Source organism: Schistocerca piceifrons, chromosome X, assembly GCF_021461385.2.
Source record: "Schistocerca piceifrons isolate TAMUIC-IGC-003096 chromosome X, iqSchPice1.1, whole genome shotgun sequence".
Lineage (NCBI taxonomy): Eukaryota > Metazoa > Arthropoda > Insecta > Orthoptera > Acrididae > Schistocerca > Schistocerca piceifrons.
In genome coordinates this window covers 98,545,351-98,565,149 of record NC_060149.1, presented here as the reverse complement: position 1 = coordinate 98,565,149, position 19,799 = coordinate 98,545,351, and positions in this window count along the sequence as shown.

Genomic DNA, 19,799 nt, shown 5'->3' with positions numbered 1-19,799 from the left:
TGTAGCGAAATGCAGGAAGATCTGCAGCAGATAGGCACTTGGGGCAGGGAGTGGCAACTGACCCTTAACGTAGACAAATGTAATGTATTGCGAATACATAGAACGAAGGATCTTTTATTGTATGATTATATGATAGCGGAACAAACACTGGTAGCAGTTACTTCCGTAAAATATCTGGGAGTATGTGTACGGAACGATTTGAAGTGGAATGATCATATAAAATTAATTGTTGGTAAGGCGGGTACCAGGTTGAGATTCATTGGGAGAGTGCTTAGAAAATGTAGTCCATCAACAAAGGAGGTGGCTTACAAAACACTCGTTCGACCTATACTTGAGTATTGCTCATCAGTGTGGGATCCGTACCAGATCGGTTTGGCGGAGGAGATAGAGAAGATCCAAAGAAGAGCGGCGCGTTTCGTCACAGGGTTATTTGGTAACCGTGATAGCGTTACGGAGATGTTTAATAAACTCAAGTGGCAGACTCTGCAAGAGAGGCGCTCTGCATCGCGGTGTAACTAGCTCGCCAGGTTTCGAGAGGGTGCGTTTCTGGATGAGGTATCGAATATATTGCTTCCCCCTACTTATACCTCCCGAGGAGATCACGAATGTAAAATTAGAGAGATTAGAGCGCGCACGGAGGCTTTCAGACAGTCGTTCTTCCCGCGAACCATACGCGACTGGAATAGGAAAGGGAGGTAATGACAGTGGCACGTAAAGTGCCCTCCGCCACACACCGTTGGGTGGCTTGCGGGTATAAATGTAGATGTAGATGTAACAGACAGGCACTAATCACTCACATAGTGGAAGGAAAGAGCAGTTGTAACTTACTCGTGAAATTATCTTCTTGCAGTAGATAATTTAAAATTTGTAACTTTTGGCACCTCTTACATCAGAATTCTTCAGAATATTTCATCGAAATAACAAGAAAGTTCGAAGTGACTTATTTAGCACGACCGAGGAAATAAGTTACCAAACATATTCTGTTATGTTGCCAGGTTCAGCTGCTGCAGCAAAACGAATATATTCTGGGACGGGGCATCTAAACTTCTCACACTTATGCTTGTATCCGAAACCAGCACCAGCTAGGCGCTCAACTTTTCTCAGCTACTGGAAGCTGACGTAAGGGCAGGTTTCAATATCTCTATGGAAGACACCATTCACTGATACTTCAGTTTCACCTAATATTATTTTCTTAAAGCGTGTGATAACAACGAAATTCGAAAAATTTTGAGGAAGCAAGGGCTGCTGCTCTCTCGGTTCAAAACAGAAGGCGCAAATGACGATAGGCAAGAGTTAAAAGAAGTTCTTGCGTCTGTAAAACAACGGATGCGTGAAACTTAAAACTACCACCGTCATACGTTAGTAATAGATCTTGCCGAGAACCCGTGAAAATTGTAGTCCTACGTAAAATCGCTAAATAGGTCAAAGGCTTCCTATCAGGTCACTCGTTGACCAGTGTGGTGTGGCAGTAGAATACAGGAAATGTAAAGTTGAAATTTCAAATTTCGCGCTTAAGAAATCGTTCACGGAGGAGAATCGTACAAAAATACCATCGCACAGCGTCCCGTATGTAGGACGTAGTAATAATAAACATGTCTGGTGTAGAGAAACAACTGAAAGAGTTGAAAGGAAATATCGACCAGGTCCTCATGGAATCCCAGTTCGGTTTTACAAAGGGTAATCAACAGCATTTGCCCCTTACTTAGTTTGCATTTATTGCGAATTCCCCACCCAGCGAAGATTCCCATGTGACTGGAAAAAAGTGCTGGTGACTCCTGTATATAAGAAAAGTAAAAGAATGGACCCGCAAAATTTCAGACCAATACCTTCATCATCGGTTTACTACAGAGTCCTTGAACATGTTCTCAGTTCGAAGATAGTAAACTTCGTTGAGATGCGAAAGCTTCTGTCCATAAATCATAATTGTAAAAAGCATCGCTCATGCGAATCTCAGCTTTCCCTTTATTCAGATGATATCATGCTAACTGTGGATGAAGGGCAACAGACAAGCTCCACATTCCTAGGTTTCCGAAAGGCATTTGATACGGTGCCCCTAGGCAGACTGTTAACGAAGGTGTGAGCGTACAGAATAGGTTCCCAGGTGTGTGAGTGGCTCTCAGACTTCTTAAGTAACAGAACCCAGTATCCAGAATGAGATTTTCACTCTGCAGCGGAGTGTGCGCTGATATGAAACTTCCTGGCAGATTAAAACTGTGTGCCCGACCGAGACTCGAACTCGGGACCTTTGCCTTTCGCGGGCAAGTGCTCTACCAACTGAGCTACCGAAGCCCGGCACTCACAGCTTTACTTCTGCCAGTTCCTCGTCTCCTACCTTCCAAACTTTACAGAAGCAGGAGAGCTTCTGTAAAGTTTGGAAGGTAGGAGACGAGGTACTGGCAGAAGTAAAGCTGTGAGTGCCGGGCGTGAGTCGTGCTTCGGTAGCTCAGTTGGTAGAGCACTTGCCCGCGAAAGGCAAAGGTCCCGAGTTCGAGTCTCGGTCGGGCACACAGTTTTAATCTGCCAGGGAGTTTCAGAACCCAGTATGTTTTCCTCTAGGACGAGTGTTCATCAGAGACAGGGATTTCTTCAGGTATGCCCCAGGGAAGTGTGATAGGACCGCTGTTAACTTCTGTATTTATAAATGATCTGGCGAGCAGGGTAAGAACAGTTTGAGGCTGTTTGCTGACGATGCTGTGGTAAATGGGAAGGTGTCGTCGTTGAGTGACCGTATGAGGAGACAAGACAGCGTAGAGAAAAATTTCTAGTTGGTGTGATGAATGGCAACTAGCTCTAAATGAAGAGAAATATAAACTAACGCAAATGAGTGGGAAAAACAAACCCATAATGTTCGAGAACAGCATTAATAATGAGCTATTTGACACAGTCATATCAGTCATATCAGGTCTATTGACGTAAAACAATATGAAATGGAATGAGCGTGTAAGGATTGTAATAGGGAAGGAGAACGGTCGACTCAGGTTTATTGGGTGAATTTTAGGAAAGTTTGGTTCATCTGTAAGGAGACCGCATATAGAAACAAGTGTGACCTATTTTTGAGTGCTTTTCGGGTGTTTGGGATCCGCAACAGGTCGGATTATAGGAAGACCTTCCAGAAATAGAGAGGAGGGCTGCTAGCTTTGTTATTGGTAAACTCGAGTAACACTCAAGTATTGCGGATATGCTTCGGGAAGTCAAATGGTAATCGCTGTAGGGAAGGAGCACTGCTGATAAAATTTAGAGAACCGGCATTTCGTGCTGACTGCAGAATGGTTAAACCGTGAACAAAAGGTCAGAGAGATTATGGCTCATACGCAGGCAATCTTTTTCCCTCGCTCTCTTTGCGAGTTGAACAACAAAGCAAATGACTATTAATGGTACGGGGTATCCTCCTCCACTCACCGTACGATGGCTTTCGGAGTATGTATGAAGATGTAGATGTTGATGAACAACATTATAAAAACGTATTACCAAAATAGCCTGATTTATGTGAGTACTTTTATATGTATCTGTGCATAATTTCGTAAGAAAGATATATAATTGTAACACAATAATTGTGATATATGGAAGATCTTATGTTAAGTCCTTACAGTGAGTCATTGTGAAAGTAAGGATAGCTTGAATATCTTAAAGATTTGTGTCCGACCATAAAATATCCAAGAGCAGCCAGCATCTCAGTTTAGGGCAATTTGTTGAAGTGTTTGCTATGATGAATTTTATGTGAGTTGGAGCTAGTGCTCTGCGAATGAGATACCTGTTGGAAAGAGTCTACAAAATTCTATTACGTCCTTGTGTGAAAAGTGCACCGCAACAGGTCGAATGCACTACATAGCTGGTTAGGCACAGGTTCTTGTCGAGTCATATGTACCGCTTTATTGCATCAGCAGGTGGCGGCTAACGTTAGTAAAGGCAGACTAAATTGCTATCCAGCGGTTGACACATTTTTTGGAGAGACAATAAAATGGTTTGAGAACATTTGTCATACTTCCACTGTAACAGTACTTCAACGCAGGCGTTTCCGCGGTCAATGTTTTACGACGGCAACAGTCGATGCCAAACTCATGTGAGTCATAGTACAACGCCTGTTTCTCATGTGAGTCATAGTACAACGCCTGTTTCTACAAATAACTAATGGTCAGTAAATTTCAAAATAGTTGAAGTAGGACTGCAGTGAGCTGATTGCTTAACTCGTTGTAACACAGACAAACTGTGTAGGACAGTAATTTCACTTGGATAAAGGACGATAATTGTTGTTATGCAGTTGTCAGCAGAGTAACTGTAATTACCACAAAAATTAACTTCGTTCCATTTTGTATCATTAGCAGGTCATGAGGTGACAGCTATGTTTGTGAAGCCAGATTATTCATACTGATGCTAACAACATACATTGTATGTTGTTTTTAAACTCATCTCTATATGCATTTTGCAACCAGGACTACTTGATTTAACTGCAATACGAGCAACGTTTAACGAGTCATAAAATTTAAAAATGTTATTTATGAAACAAGGTGCATAAAGAATCCACTGGATGTACAAAAAAGATGATAAAACTGGCGACTCAAAGTGTGAAACAAGCGGTGTTGAGTAGTATTATTGACTAATTACCTGCTTCTCGAAATTCCAGCAGCGAACCGAGGAGAGTTTGCTTCATTACAGAGGTGACATATAGAACTTCACACATCCATTAGTCAGCCTGTAGAAGGCCTTGTTACTGTCAAATGTAGACTTCTCAGAAAGTCGGGGGAAAGCGATAAGAAGTTAAGTCAGTTTGCGGTAATGAATATACAGCTGAGGGCTATAGCCAAAATTTAGCTTTACTCAACCAAAAATATGCTTACATTTTATACTTCATAACAAGAGTACGCGTAGCTGAAAAAAGGCAATCACTGAATACCACACGAAAATCTCTACGTCTGGACAGAATTCAAAGTCCACAGCTAAATCCCACAAAACTATTCTTGTTCCAGAAATATTTCAAAGTGCTCAAGTAGCGACTAATAGAAATTTACTATGTCCCACGAGCGCTATCTCAGGTCCTGCGGCGCTCTGAGCGCCCATTTGTCATCAAACTCTCAGACTCAAGTCTCGCAGCTCTCCACGCACGTTTATGTGTTCATGTGTTTCACTGATCAGCTTTCATGTTTGAAACATTTCACACACATACACACATACACTCCTGGAAATGGAAAAAAGAACACATTGACACCGGTGTGTCAGACCCACCATACTTGCTTCGGACACTGCGAGAGGGCTGTACAAGCAATGATCACACGCACGGCACAGCGGACACACCAGGAACCACGGTGTTGGCCGTTGAATGGCGCTAGCTGCGCAGCATTTGTGCACCGCCGCCGTCAGTGTCAGCCAGTTTGCCGTGGCATACGGAGCTCCATCGCAGTCTTTAACACTGGTAGCATGCCGCGACAGCGTGGACGTGAACCGTATGTGCAGTTGACGGACTTTGAGCGAGGGCGTATAGTGGGCATGCGGGAGGCCGGGTGGACGTACCACCGAATTGCTCAACACGTGGGGCGTGAGGTCTCCACAGTACATCGATGTTGTCGCCAGTGGTCGGCGGAAGGTGCACGTGCCCGTCGACCTGGGACCGGACCGCAGCGACGCACGGATGCACGCCAAGACCGTAGGATCCTACGCAGTGCCGTGGGAGACCACACCGCCACTTCCCAGCAAATTAGGGACCCAGTTGCTCCTGGGGTATCGGCGAGGACCATTCGCAACCGTCTCCATGAAGCTGGGCTACGGTCCCGCACACCGTTAGGCCGTCTTCCGCTCACGCCCCAACATCGTGCAGCCCGCCTCCAGTGGTGTCGCGACAGGCGTGAATGGAGGGACGAATGGAGACGTGTCGTCTTCAGCGATGAGAGTCGCTTCTGCCTTGGTGCCAATGATGGTCGTATGCGTGTTTGGCGCCGTGCAGGTGAGCGCCACAATCAGGACTGCATACGACCGAGGCACACAGGGCCAACACCCGGCATCATGGTGTGGGGAGCGATCTCCTACACTGGCCGTACACCACTGGTGATCGTCGAGGGGACACTGAATAGTGCACGGTACATCCAAACCGTCATCGAACCCATCGTTCTACCATTCCTAGACCGGCAAGGGAACTTGCTGTTCCAACAGGACAATGCACGTCCGCATGTATCCCGTGCCACCCAACGTGGTCTAGAAGGTGTAAGTCAACTACCCTAGCCAGCAAGATCTCCGGATCTGTCCCCCATTGAGCATGTTTGGGACTGGATGAAGCGTCGTCTCACGCGGTCTGCACGTCCAGCACGAACGCTGGTCCAACTGAGGCGCCAGGTGGAAATGGCATGGCAAGCCGTTCCACAGGACTACATCCAGCATCTCTACGATCGTCTCCATGGGAGAATAGCAGCCTGCATTGCTGCGAAAGGTGGATATACACTGTACTAGTGCCGACATTGTGCATGCTCTGTTGCCTGTGTCTATGTGCCTGTGGTTCTGTCAGTGTGATCATGTGATGTATCTGACCCCAGGAATGTGTCAATAAAGTTTCCCCTTCCTGGGACAATGAATTCACGGTGTTCTTATTTCAATTTCCAGGAGTGTATGTATATATTCTAGACCATAGCATATATATTCAGAGTCAGTTTCCAATCTCATATTAAACTAATTTACTTTTTATCTTACCACATCCTGGGCTTTCGTGCGTTCAGGTTCAAATTACGAACTGTATATGCATTTTTAACATCAAATTACGATTTGTCTAACGTGAGGATTTGTTGGATCATGGACTGGGAAAACAGTTCTAATAAAGTGCTATGTTTTCGTGTGGAGAATTGGTAGTTATGGCATAATTTGCATATAAAAATTCACTATGTAAATATTTTGTAAATTCTGAAATCTTTGCTTACCCGTCAAAGTAACATGTTATAGTAATTGCCGGAATCGTCAGCTTTCATATGACGTACCACAAGTGTATGTATCGTGTTTGCCACATTTGATATAATTTGTAAAATCTATAACAATTAGAAATATCAGTAACTTATAAAATAATCTATTTAAAATCATGGTTAAGTTTGCAGTGAGCTTGTCACTTCGCCGTGATTCATGTGGTGTAACTAGTTCTTTTCATAGCATGGCCGATATGTTACCAAGGTTATGCGGCAGAAGTTTCGCTGGGAAGCCCTTTCACGTCCTTCACGCACTCCCGATCCACTGTAATGCGATTTCCATACTTTTTGAGCTCAGAGAAAAGACATTTGTGTTCGTCGATTTGCTTCTGACGAGGAGGTGCATGCCTGGATACAAGCTTGGTTCCGTAATCTGACCATCATAACCATGTTATAAACCAAAATCGATTTATTAATTTTGAAGTAAGTTTAAATTTGGGCGACTGTACACATTTTCACAGCTCTTGGCACTCTGAGGTAGTGACACACTGCAGAGAGAGATAGAAACGACAGAATATGAATGAACAGTTTTCATACTACTCATCTTTTATTGTCCTTCGTTGTTGAAAGATGTAGGTTCGTAGTCTACTCTGAAATTCAATTCTTTATACTGGTCTAGAGGATGCTCGGCTTCATTTAAATAATAGTATGAACACTGGCCGACTTTCTGTTGTTGGATAGTCATTTCACTTCACAATACAAATTAATATCAATCACCATGCTATCACAACACACGTAACTTTTATTCCAACCTGGCACATCAAACTTGTACTACGAATTGCCAAAAGACAAAATCTACCTCTAACAACATGTAGCAAAGATAATTCTATCATATATCGATCTATGCGTGCAAAATCATCTTTGACACATTCACTTCAAAAATAAAGTGCAAATAATTGTTTATCATTGATTACCTTTTTGAGAAGTCCACAGTCATCATGGTATATGTCCACGTTTATACATTTTCGTGTAGCTATATGGTAGTGGATTTCTGGTTTTGTCTTCAGCTTTGGAATCGGTCATATCATATGATCCAGCATTGGTTAGTACATTTATCTCACCATAACCAGTTTTATTACAGTAGGCAGTCGCAAACATTTTTCCATGAAGGCACTGACCATCTTGTCTCGCAGTGGCACAACAGTATTAACAGCTACGGTGATTACTTTTGTAATAATACTTAGTTTACTACTTTTTAATCTGCATTTTACTGCTTGTTATATTACCACTCTAATTAGTATCTAAGACAACTAATACCTACAACTCTATCACGTAAATCATTCAATAATCCCTGTCAAAACTAATTTTTTTTTATAAATACGAGATTTCGAAAGACTATCTGGACTCCCAAAGCTCTCTGACAGTTCGAAGTATTTTTGTTCTCTGGAAGATTATCCAGTTACCTGCTGACCGGCGTTAGTCGAGTGGTTTTGCGTGTTCTGGTTAATGAACCTACAAATTTAAAATCCACGATTAACAGCGGAAAGCGTTTTATGGAACCTTCATCATCAAAGGCGTAAGATTAGCAATTTCACTGATAACACATGGATCTATGTGCAGATCAAAAGTCACCTATCGCCGTTGTTATCTAGCGCAAAGTACCACTAACTATCTAAGTTATTCATGAGCAGTTATGGTTTGACGCGTCTGAACTTTAAATATAATGATGAACTTCATTGCTCCATATCTGGAATTAAGCTCAGCACCTTTAGCCATGGCTAACCATGCAAAGATTTCGTGCCTGCCCGAGACTCGATCACAGTACCGATCAATGTTGTTGACTAGAAATAAATAAACTTCAAATGGAGAGTTTCTCACCATTTCCTCACAGGCCGTTCCCTCTTGGCCTGAAAAAGAAACTTGTAAAAACACATATCTTTCCAGTTACTTATTACAGCAATGTTATCCGGCAAAGAATTTCTCAGGAAAGCTCGCGGCGCCTGGAACTGATGACGAACGCATGTGTTAGATATGTCTGTGACCTTCGGCTCTTTTATCATATTTCACCATCACATGCAGCGCTATCCTGGCTGCGTGCAGACAAGTGCAGAGATTTCCATACACTCTCTCTTCTCTGTCGTCTGATAAATGTACACTGTCCCTCATCTCTCTCCTCGACGTTAACGCTCCTGTCTTAACAAGGTGACAGAAACGCTTGTTCCAGTCAGAGCAAAACCTTTCTGTCCCACTTACCGACCCGGCCACATTCTAGAAGTGCTTTTCAGTAGCAGGTATTGACGCATCTACTGAAACAACAATAACGACTACCACTGTTCCTGTACGCTCTCGTTACCCCTTTACATCCTTCTTTCAAACCATATCTTCCTCATTTTCCAGCGTTTTTAGTATACACAGTCTACTTAAATTTGCCTACCTCAGAAGTTACTACATCAGAATGTATCTATTTTGTACACACATAAATTTCTTTTATAGCTCCACTATCCGTATTTTGTACACCTATTAATTCTGTTTACATCTACCACTATCATTCGTATTATTATTGTCATTATTATTATTATTGTTATTATTATTAGTGTTGTATTTATTATCTGTAGCAGCAGTAGTTATAGTACTGCCAATATTAATTTGATTCACACTTAGTCAGTACTGTTTATTCACATTGATTCTACAGACATTCATATCATTTTATTACTATTTGTCATGCTAAAATTATTGTTATTTTTAAGATAACCATAATGTAAAAAGCGAACTGTAGTGTGAAACCTTTTTCCAGAGTAAGAGAGGTCCCGAAGGACCTAATCTGGTCAGGATAAATAAGTAAATAAATTTCCAAGTTAACTTGGTAACTGACACTCGTGGAAACCTACATTTTTGACGTCTCGTCACTTCGAGTCAGCAGTAATGATCGGTGTGGTAATTGAGTCTCGACCATGCACGAAAACATTGCTTGGTTACCACTGCCTATAGTTGTCAGGTCTGAATCCTGATACAGAAGGAAAAAGGGTATACATGTCATTTAATGTCCAAACGCGTGTACAAGAAGCTGCTCATTAATACCTTAGATATTTTATGGCATTTTCACATAGGTAACAAGCGCAGTAGGTGACTTTCAGACTGCACCTAAATCACGTGCCATCATGAGTACAGCGACATTACTAGTGATGTGCTGTTGTAGTTGGGGTTTCCATAAAACGCTTCCCGCTGTTGATTAACCACTCGCCTTACTAGGCGGTTGGAAAACCTTTTACCGAGAAAAGCTCTTCGAATTGTCATAGGACTTTGGGAGTACAGATAGTCTTTCGAAATCTGATATTCACAAACGTGTTTAATTTTGACTAAGAATTACTACTTGATTTATGTGATGAAATTATGGGTATTAGTTGTCTTAGATGCTAATAAGAGTGTTTACATATTTGTAATGTCACAAATTCTAATAAAGTTGATTGTACGTGTGTTAAAGTCCGTCTCATCTCAAATGACCATTTTCCTAATATTTGAAATACCGTGGCAATATTTTCATGTAGACTCATTACAATAATGAGTAGTGTTTTCTAGCGGCCTCTTGTGACAAATATCTTGTATAGTCAGTTGCCGGTACGCAGAAACATAATAGGAGGTGAGAGCTAAGTAGGCTGTATGCAAATCAAGTGGAACCAAATCGCGTTATTCGGATACTTTTGATGTACTTGATAGTACATGGCAAACATAAATGATGAAAATTACAGAACTGAAAATAATCTCGGAGACAGAATTATCAATGCTGAGACGCCTTTACAGGGTGAATGAGAGCCCTGTGAGCAGCGTATGGTCTGAACACGAGAATTTCGATATTCTTCAGATTTTCATGCGTGTGGATTAAGGGACCTCGCAAAACTACGACAGTGGCTGCTGAGGAAGGGTTTGCCAGAATGAACTGTTAATATTCATGGACATGACAGGAACGATAATTCGAAGCAAAAAGACTAGCAAGCATAGGATCTAAAATGCATACCTGACGACCTGTGTGCTGTTGTTCTGCAGTAAAAAACCGTTCCACGAAGATGACCAAGTGCTTATTGTTCTTCAAGTATGCACTTTAAAGCCCAAGCTTACTAGACATTTTTTCTTGTTTTATTCGTAGCACCACCTCTTGCAGTACAAGAGACTAGTTTTACAGTATGAAGATAAAGAAGTGCTCACCAACTCTTAAGGTATACATTTTAGAGTGCATGTTTATTAGACGCATTTGCTTCGAATTAATGTTCTGTCATTTCTGTGAATATTGATCATTCCTCCTGGGGATCCCTGTATATCTTGGCCCCTGTATATCAGTGTAAAACGGGCTGAAACGAGTTTTGTACTAACAATCTAAACTCGCTGTCTCATTACCTAGCACAGGCTTTATAAAACGCATTTTAATTATATAAAAATTAAAGCTGGCTTCTCACACAATCATTACTCGTTGTTCAACAAAATTGCTACAGCTAGAATAATCTATCCTAACCCCTTAAAACTAAATACCAAGATTATGTCACTTTGAGTAGATAGGCAGTTTTATATCTAAACTGTGACTTGGTATTCCTGGAGAAAATGGAGATGACAGTCATTCAAGAAAAACGGAGTAAAATTAATTACAGTAGCTATACACCATATTACTAGAAACAGGCTACTGATGAATTTATCTGCCCAATGTCACGTTATCGAGTCCATAGAAAGGCTTTATGACACGAAACATTTTTCTTTCTCTGAGCGTGAGATGACCACAGGAACGTTTTCCTGGTGTAACAATGGTGGCTCTACACCCTAAGACTGACAGTGTGCCAGTATTCAGCATCTCATCCCCACAGGACTCATCAGGACCCATTCCTTAGGACTCTCCCAACAAAACACGGCACCAGGTTGGTAGTTTCTTTGTCACTGATTTCCTGAACACTCGTGAGTACTCGTTTCCATGGAAAGGCCACGTCTTCAACTCAGTGTCATCATAAACCCTTGCGCTGTTTCTTTGCATGCAGCGATCGTCAGATCTAGCTGGTCTGTATTTCCTAATGAACTGTTTTGACGGCTATTGACTTCACTTTCATTCTCGAATCTTGTGGTATTTTGATGTTCATCTAGTGTGAATTTGGATAGTTTATTGCTAGAATATGAAGCAGCAACAACTTTTCTTCATTACAGACTATACCTTACATGTATACACTATCTGATCTTGTGTCCACTGCCTGTCTGAGTTCAATATGTTGATAACATTCAAACAAAGCGGATTCAGGTGTGGTTGCCGATACACAGTTGCATGTCTGTGTCCTAATCTTGTTATACAATGAAGGCTTTCACGACCGGATGGTACTGTTGTTGATAATTCTTCCGGGTTATATGGCCTTGGTCCATGGAATTCTTCTATTCCTAACGTTTCGTCCAGTACTACGTTGAACATCCTCAGAGGTATGGCTGGTCCTGCTGAGTCCTGCCGACTGACGAGTCGGGCGTCGGAGAGCGGCCTAAATACCGAGGAAAGTGGGCGTGGTCTAGCTTGCACATAGTAGCAGAGAGAAAACTAGTCAAAGATAAAATGTAACTATCGATCATAGTCCGTCACAGATAAAAATCACTTATCGATTCTGTAACGCCACTGTCCATATCTTGCTTCAATTTCAAGGCCTCTTCTTTTCTATTAAAATTATCTTTATGTTTATAAATTTCCATAGCCTCCCTATACAGTCGTGGATAATAGTTCGTGGTAGCACTTAGAACTGTAGTTTCAGAAAACTTACCTACATGGTCTCCTGACTGAAGTGCATGTTCCGCAACGGCCGATTTATCTATTTTTCCCAGTCGGCAAAGACTTTTACGCTCCTTTACCCTTGTATTCACACTTCTTTCCGTAGTACCAATATAGACCTTGCCACACGTACACGGAATTTTATACACACCGCTAGAAGATAATGGTGGCTTTCTATCTTTAACAGAACGAAGTACTTGTCCCATTTTTCTGGTAGGTTTGCTTACCGGTATCACTTTATGTTTCAGCAAGATTTAGCCGATTCGATCTGTAACCCTACTAATGAAAGGTAAAGACACCGTGTTCTTCCATTGCCGTGAACCATCCTTGTCCTTTGGCCTGCTGTAATTAGGTCTTAAAACTCTATTAATTTCTTTGTTTGAGTACCCATTCTTTTCGAAGGCCTGTTTCAGATGATTCAGTTCCGTATCCAGATGTTCCGGCGTACAAATCCGTTTTGCCCTGTCCACTAAACTTTTGATTACACCTTTTTTTCTGTTGTGAGTGATGATTGGAGTTCTTGTGTAAGTATCTATCACTATGTGTGCTCTTTCGAAACACTTTATGTTTTAGACTGCCATCGGTCTGTCTCATGACTAACACATCGAGAAACGAAATAGCCTGGTCTTTTTACACTTCAATGGTAAACCGAATTTTAGGGTTTATGCTATTAAGATAATCAAAAAATTTGTCTAAGGCTTTTTTACCGTGTGTCCAAACCACGAATGTGTCGTCTACATAACGATACCAACAACATGGTTTCTTATTTGCTTTATTCAACGCTAATTGTTCAAATTTCTCCGTGTAAAAATTGGCAAACGCAGGGCTCAACGGGTTACCCAAGGCAACACCATCCACTTGTTCATAAATCTCCTCAACCCACTGTCTCACGTCTAGCCAGTTTCAGTGGGATGAGGAGTTTTATGAGCAAGTGGATGGTGTTGCCATGGGTAACCCGTTGAGCCCTGCGATTGCCAATTTTTACATGGAGAAATGTGAACAATTAGCGTTGAATAAAGCAAATAAGAAAACATGTTGTTGGTATCGTTATGTAGACGACACATTCGTGGTTTGGACACACGGTAAAAAAGCCTTAGACGAATTAGGCCATACAACCCGGAAGAATTATCAACAACTAATCTTGTTAACTCTACATAATATGTAGACGTCGTGTCAAAAAATGTTTCTTCCCTTTGAAAAGGTTTATATAATTTAGATGAAACTTTGCGCTAATGCTTGGCAAAACCACAGGCCCCGCCTCACAGTCACGTTGCCATTCCGCAAGCATCCAGTCCTTTAATTGTTTATCGTGACTGATGTTCTCACCAGTAATCTCTACGTAGCACAGACCTGTGTTTGTCCATCCTGAGGAAAACTGATTATTTTTATGTCGCCCTTTGCTAGATTGCCTCTGCGCCATCAACGACAGCGACAGGGTGCTAGATATACTACTTCTATCATTATGCGGCAAGCTCCTAACAAGATCAGAAGCACTTCGACAGGCATTGTAGTAAAATCGCTCGTCAGTTTGAGCTACATTCTCTGTTGTTTTTTTTTTTTTGTGGTAAATTCCTGTGGGACCAAACTGCCGAGGTCATCGGTCCCTAGGCTTACATACTACTTCATCTATCTTAAGCTAAGTTACGCTAAGGACAACATGCACACCCATCTCTGAGGGAGGACTCGAACCTACGCAGGAGGATCCACGCGAACCGTGGCAAGGGGCCTGAGACCACGCGGCCACCCAAAACGGCAGCTATATTCTTTTCTGGATGCGACTGCAGTTTGATTGCAGCATGTTCACTTCGAATTTCGAGCGAAGTTGCTACAAATCTCACCACTGAGGCCAAAATGGCATCGTGCAATACTTTAAGCCAGATATTAACCAGCCTCCATAGCCGGAGTCGCTAACGCACGCCTCTCCGTTGGTGCTCTAATCGGAGATACGCTGATTGGAGTCCTGGTGGTGAATGAAATTTTCAGTGCCAGTATTTGGCACGATGGGGAGGAAAGGTGGTGCTTGAAGTTCCTGTCTTTGCGAGCATATCTCGGATTAAATCTCATACCTCTGTGCAGTCTCTCATAACGTGAGGGCATGTGACACTTCTCGCGGTGCCGTCTGTAATCACCTCGCTGCCGATTGGGCGTTAAACTCAAATCACCACCTCCTGCTTTTCATGGTGATCCGTTTGTCATATAGGGACATTAAGCTCAGTATCCCAGTGGGCGCTATTTGAGAGGAGTAGTCTATATGCTGGCACTGGATTACCCACTCAGTCATCATCATACAAAACACACAAACACACACACACACACACACACACACACACACACACGCCCGCGCGCGCTCAAATGGTTCAAATGGCTCTGAGCACTATGGGACTTAACATCGGAGGTCATCTGTCCCCTAGAACTTAGAACTACTTAAACCTAACTATTCTAAGGACATCACATACATCCATGCCCGAGGCAGGATTCGAACCTGCGAACGTAGCGGTCGAGCGGTTCCAGACAGAAGCGCCTAGAACCGCTCGGCCACTCTGGCCGGCTCACACACCACTACTGATCAGGTCCGCATAGGTCACTAATGTTACGGCGTAAAGTCAGCGCAAGCACGCCAGTCGGAAATGACAGAGAAGAGAAGACTGTGAGAAGAGTGTAGCCAATCGCACACTGACCGACCACCTTCCAGGACAACAACGCAACAGCAGCGGCCTTTAGGTGAAGAGGACCTAAGAGCCGCGCCCGACTGCTGGCAGCCCACTTCGATAGCAGCTTCAGCGATAGCCACTTCATTAGCCGACGCATCACAGCCTCCATCATTAGCAATCTCTACGTAGCACAGACTTAAGTTTGTCTTTCCTGAGGAAGACTGATTATTTTTTATGTCACCCTTTGCTTGCGACACATCTATCAAAGTTAAGTATTTGTACTTGTCTTTTTATAATAAAACTCATTAATAATAATTGTTTGATTGTATGAACCAAGAATGTAGGATTCCTAGACACAACAACTAATGACGTCATCAAAGATGTCATGGGATCCAAGCACTCTGACAAAGATCAATTGCTCCATGTATAAACTGGCCTAAAATTCTAATTTTGGCAGGAAATTCAAAACTTGATGGGAAATTAAAGAAAAGCTCAATTGCGATAGTGTGATTCCCTCATCCCCATTCCTATGAAATAGCGCTGTTGTCCTAAGTATAAACTAGAGAGGAAATCAAAAAATTCGTAGTGGTGCATTGTCACGTAGGAATTCAGGATGTCTGACATGGAATAATGACACTATGACTTCAGATTACCACCTGAGACGAAAAGTATTTTTTTGTTCTCCTACAGGTCTAGCATTGCCTCTTAGACAATGGATATTCTACTTCCTACATGTTTCCACAAGCGATCATTCATTCAGTGATCATTGCATACTGCTTTTCTTAACTATAAATTTCGATTTTGCCACTTCATATTTCTTACACCACACCAGAAGCAAAGGGCTTTCTGCCACCCATGCTACTCCCGTGACTCCCCTGCGAACAGCCTGCATGCACAGGCCACCTCAAGAGGGCTCGGTCTGGTAGCGAACAGCCACTGCACTGGACCACATGGAACGTCCGCAGTGTAGGCAAAACGCATGGGTAAGTCGCGCCGTAGGATAACGTCACAGTCTAGATGGTGGTGTACTGCAAGCTACAGGCGCAAGAAGTGAAGTGCTCATGTAGAGAGGAGTATAAAAGTTCACTATGTTATTGTGACATAACTGCAACCTAATCCCCCATGCCCTTAGCTAAAACGACGGGAAAGTACAATATTGCAGAAAGAATACTTTAACTCAAATGACAGGGAGTCAAAATTACGTAAGTTCAAATTACAAATTACCTATAGTGACACATACAGTCTGGATGCAGACTCAAAAATGAAGAGATGATGGGCACTTGTGCTGCAGCTCTGTAGCCACAACAATCGGTTCCGGTACGATGCCTGTAAAATTCACCTCAATAAATTGTGCGTTTAATGGATAGTGGCTATTTTACCAGCAGTAACGTAGCCCGACATCCCAGTACTGCTAAAAACTCAATTTTGTCATATGCAGCAGCCATGCAGCAAAACAAATTAGGGAATGAAATACTTATTCTTATTTACAAGTCGAACTGTAGCCATCAAAAACGCAGCAGATACATATGACGGGAAAGTATGTTACACACGGCCGGAAAAAAAAGTCGTAACACCAAGAAGGAGTTGTCCAAGATAAACGACAGTTGGTAGACGCGTTTCTACAGCTGAAAGATGATATCTCTTCAGATTTCGGGCCAGTCGCGTAAGAGTTGTGTTAGTAGCGCCGCTGCGAGGATGCACGTCAGGTTTCCCTTACGTACATGCCGTTAAGGTCGTGAGCGTTAGTTACCTTTGAGATAGGACGTGGTAAGTTGATGCTAGTCAAGAATGCCATGACGGTGACAAAGACGCCATTATCAACTCCTCATTGAATTTGAACGAGATCGTGTGATAGGGCTACAAGAAACTGGATATTCCTTCTGCAACATTGCAGAAATACTTGGCAGGAACGTAGAAACTGTACATGATTGCTGGAGCGGGCTCCCGTGGGCCACGTATCACTACCGAGTGGGTGCCTATTGTGTTCGACGTATTGCTCTGGCGCGTTGTACTGCACCTGCAGCAGAAATCTGAGCAGCAGTTGGCACCACAATTAACTTTTACAAATCGGTTACTTCAAGGACATCTACGTGTCTGACGTCCTGTAGCATGCATTACATTGACCTCAAATCACTGCCATTCGGAACTTCAGTGCCGTCAAGCAAGAGATCACTGAAATGCAGAGGGGAGGTCTCTTGTGTCTTTTGATGAAAGCTGGTTTTGCGTAGGTGCCAGTGATTGCCGTGTGTTGATTAGAAGGGAGGCAATTGAGGCCTTGCAGCCAACCTGTCTCTGTTAAAAACATTGCCGTTCTCTTTTTTTGTACATCAGTGCCATTCGTCACTCTGTAATACTTTCCAAGTAAGTATTCTTTATACGCTTTAAATTCAGCACATATTTCACGCAAACCAATTGCAGCACTGGCAGACTGGGAATTACATCTGTAAATTACGTTTGTACCGAATTTCTGTTTATGAGAGGAATACTACTACACATAGGTACAGCACACATAAATATACCCATCCACGCATTTAACTCCTTATCCTCATGGTGAACTGCATCTTCTAATAGATACTTGCCAATATAACTGAAGAGCAGTTTAACGTACCTTCGCCACAGACTGAGCCTCTCCATGATGGAGCAGTACTGCATAGTACAGTCCACGCACGTTTATGACACCTGGACGCTTTAAATATACACGTTGTGTCGGGTCTTGAGGCGTTGAAATGGCTCTGAGCACTATGGGACTTAACTCCTGAGGTCATCAGTCCCCTAGAACTTAGAACTACTTAAACCTAACTAACCTAAGGACATCACATACATCCATGCCCGAGGCAGGATTCGAACCTGCGACTTTAGCGGTCGCGCGGTTCCAGACTGCAGCGCCTAGAACCGCTCGGCCACACCGGCCGGCTGAGGCGTTGACTTCATCGCATCACTCCCAAACGTGTTGATGATGGCTGCGTTGTTACAGCCATAGCTACTGATGTGTGGACTACACTTGCTTATCATGCAATCGTTAATATATTTCAGCTTGTTGCACAGTTGGTACCAACCCATATCACTGAAAAGCGTCTTAGTACCACGCATGACATTCTCTACTTTCACTAAAACTTCTAAGTCTGTATCAGGTGCTAAACCAACATTAGCACACTCAGATCCATTGGTGGTCAGCTGACATCAAGTGTTAAATAACAGCACACTGTAACGACTTAGCTGATGTTTGATGGGTGGTGCAGACGTTGGATTTAGTAGGAACTCCAAGACTGGAAAGAGTTCAACAGTGTACTCTGACATATTGATCACTGCATCAGAAATAAAAGGAAACCATGAAGAAACACGTACACACATAACTAATAATAAACATAGAGAGCGAGGACTGGTTTAATACAGTAGACTGTGTAAGTCAGCTTTTCTGCCTGAAGGCGGATGCCGCTTGATGATGATGACGAACCTTTCATTATAGACTCGAGTGATCAGATGGTGGGTCTGCTTGATGGCTAGTAAGCCTCGCTTCTGAACATGATTGGTGGGGATAGACGACCACAGTGCCAAGGGTTTGGAACAACTATTTTGTAGTGTGTCTGTATCGCTAGGAAAGCCATCTAGGATTCTGCGTTATCAAAGACCACATGGATCATTATCTTGGATTCTAAACATTGGACCGTACAGGTTAGTACCCGTAGGGTGATGTCATACAGTTAGTGTGCTAAGTGGTTCATTGTGTTGGAATGTTACATGTGAATAGCATAGTGGAAATTCGTAGCAGATACATCTTCTGAATGTTCTGGTGGGTGAGGCAAGTAAGGTTTCTGCAGAGAATTGCATAAAACGTGGACATGTAAGGATATAACATTCTGGATTGTTTTTCTGACATGCATCATGTTTCTGAAAGTGAGTGAAATGTGTAGGTTTTCTCGTTCTTGAAGTATATTTTGGCTATTCTTGGGTGGTTCTTACAATAGTGTAGTCCAGTAATGCTATCAGCAATTCAGAGTTGAACAGTGCAATTATTTGTGTTCTATTCTGATGAAGCTAATCTTTGTGAGAAATCACTTAAAAATGCAGTGATAGCTTGGACATTATATCGTATTTTGTTCATAGGAATGATGGTTGGAGTTTAATTTTTCGTCCACACCGATATCAAATTTTCATCGCACCATCTCTTACCTGCGAAAATGGGTGTTAATTAAAAAAATTATTGTGTCAGCTAACAAAAGAGTATGTGGATTGCTGCAGTTTATCTGGCTGAGAATCCTACAGTTAGTTACGAATCCACTGAAACCTTAATTCTCCATTAGACCTAATGTATGAATCTACTGAATCTACTGCTATTTCTATTATAATCGCTAGAACCATACAAACTGCGCCACGGTGACCAACAAGTCTGCTTGAACCATTATAGCGCTTGCTGTACAAGCACCCTTATACTTCATTAGTAATGATTTAGATATCCCCTGGAAACGTTTGATGTATATGTCATCGTTTATTGAT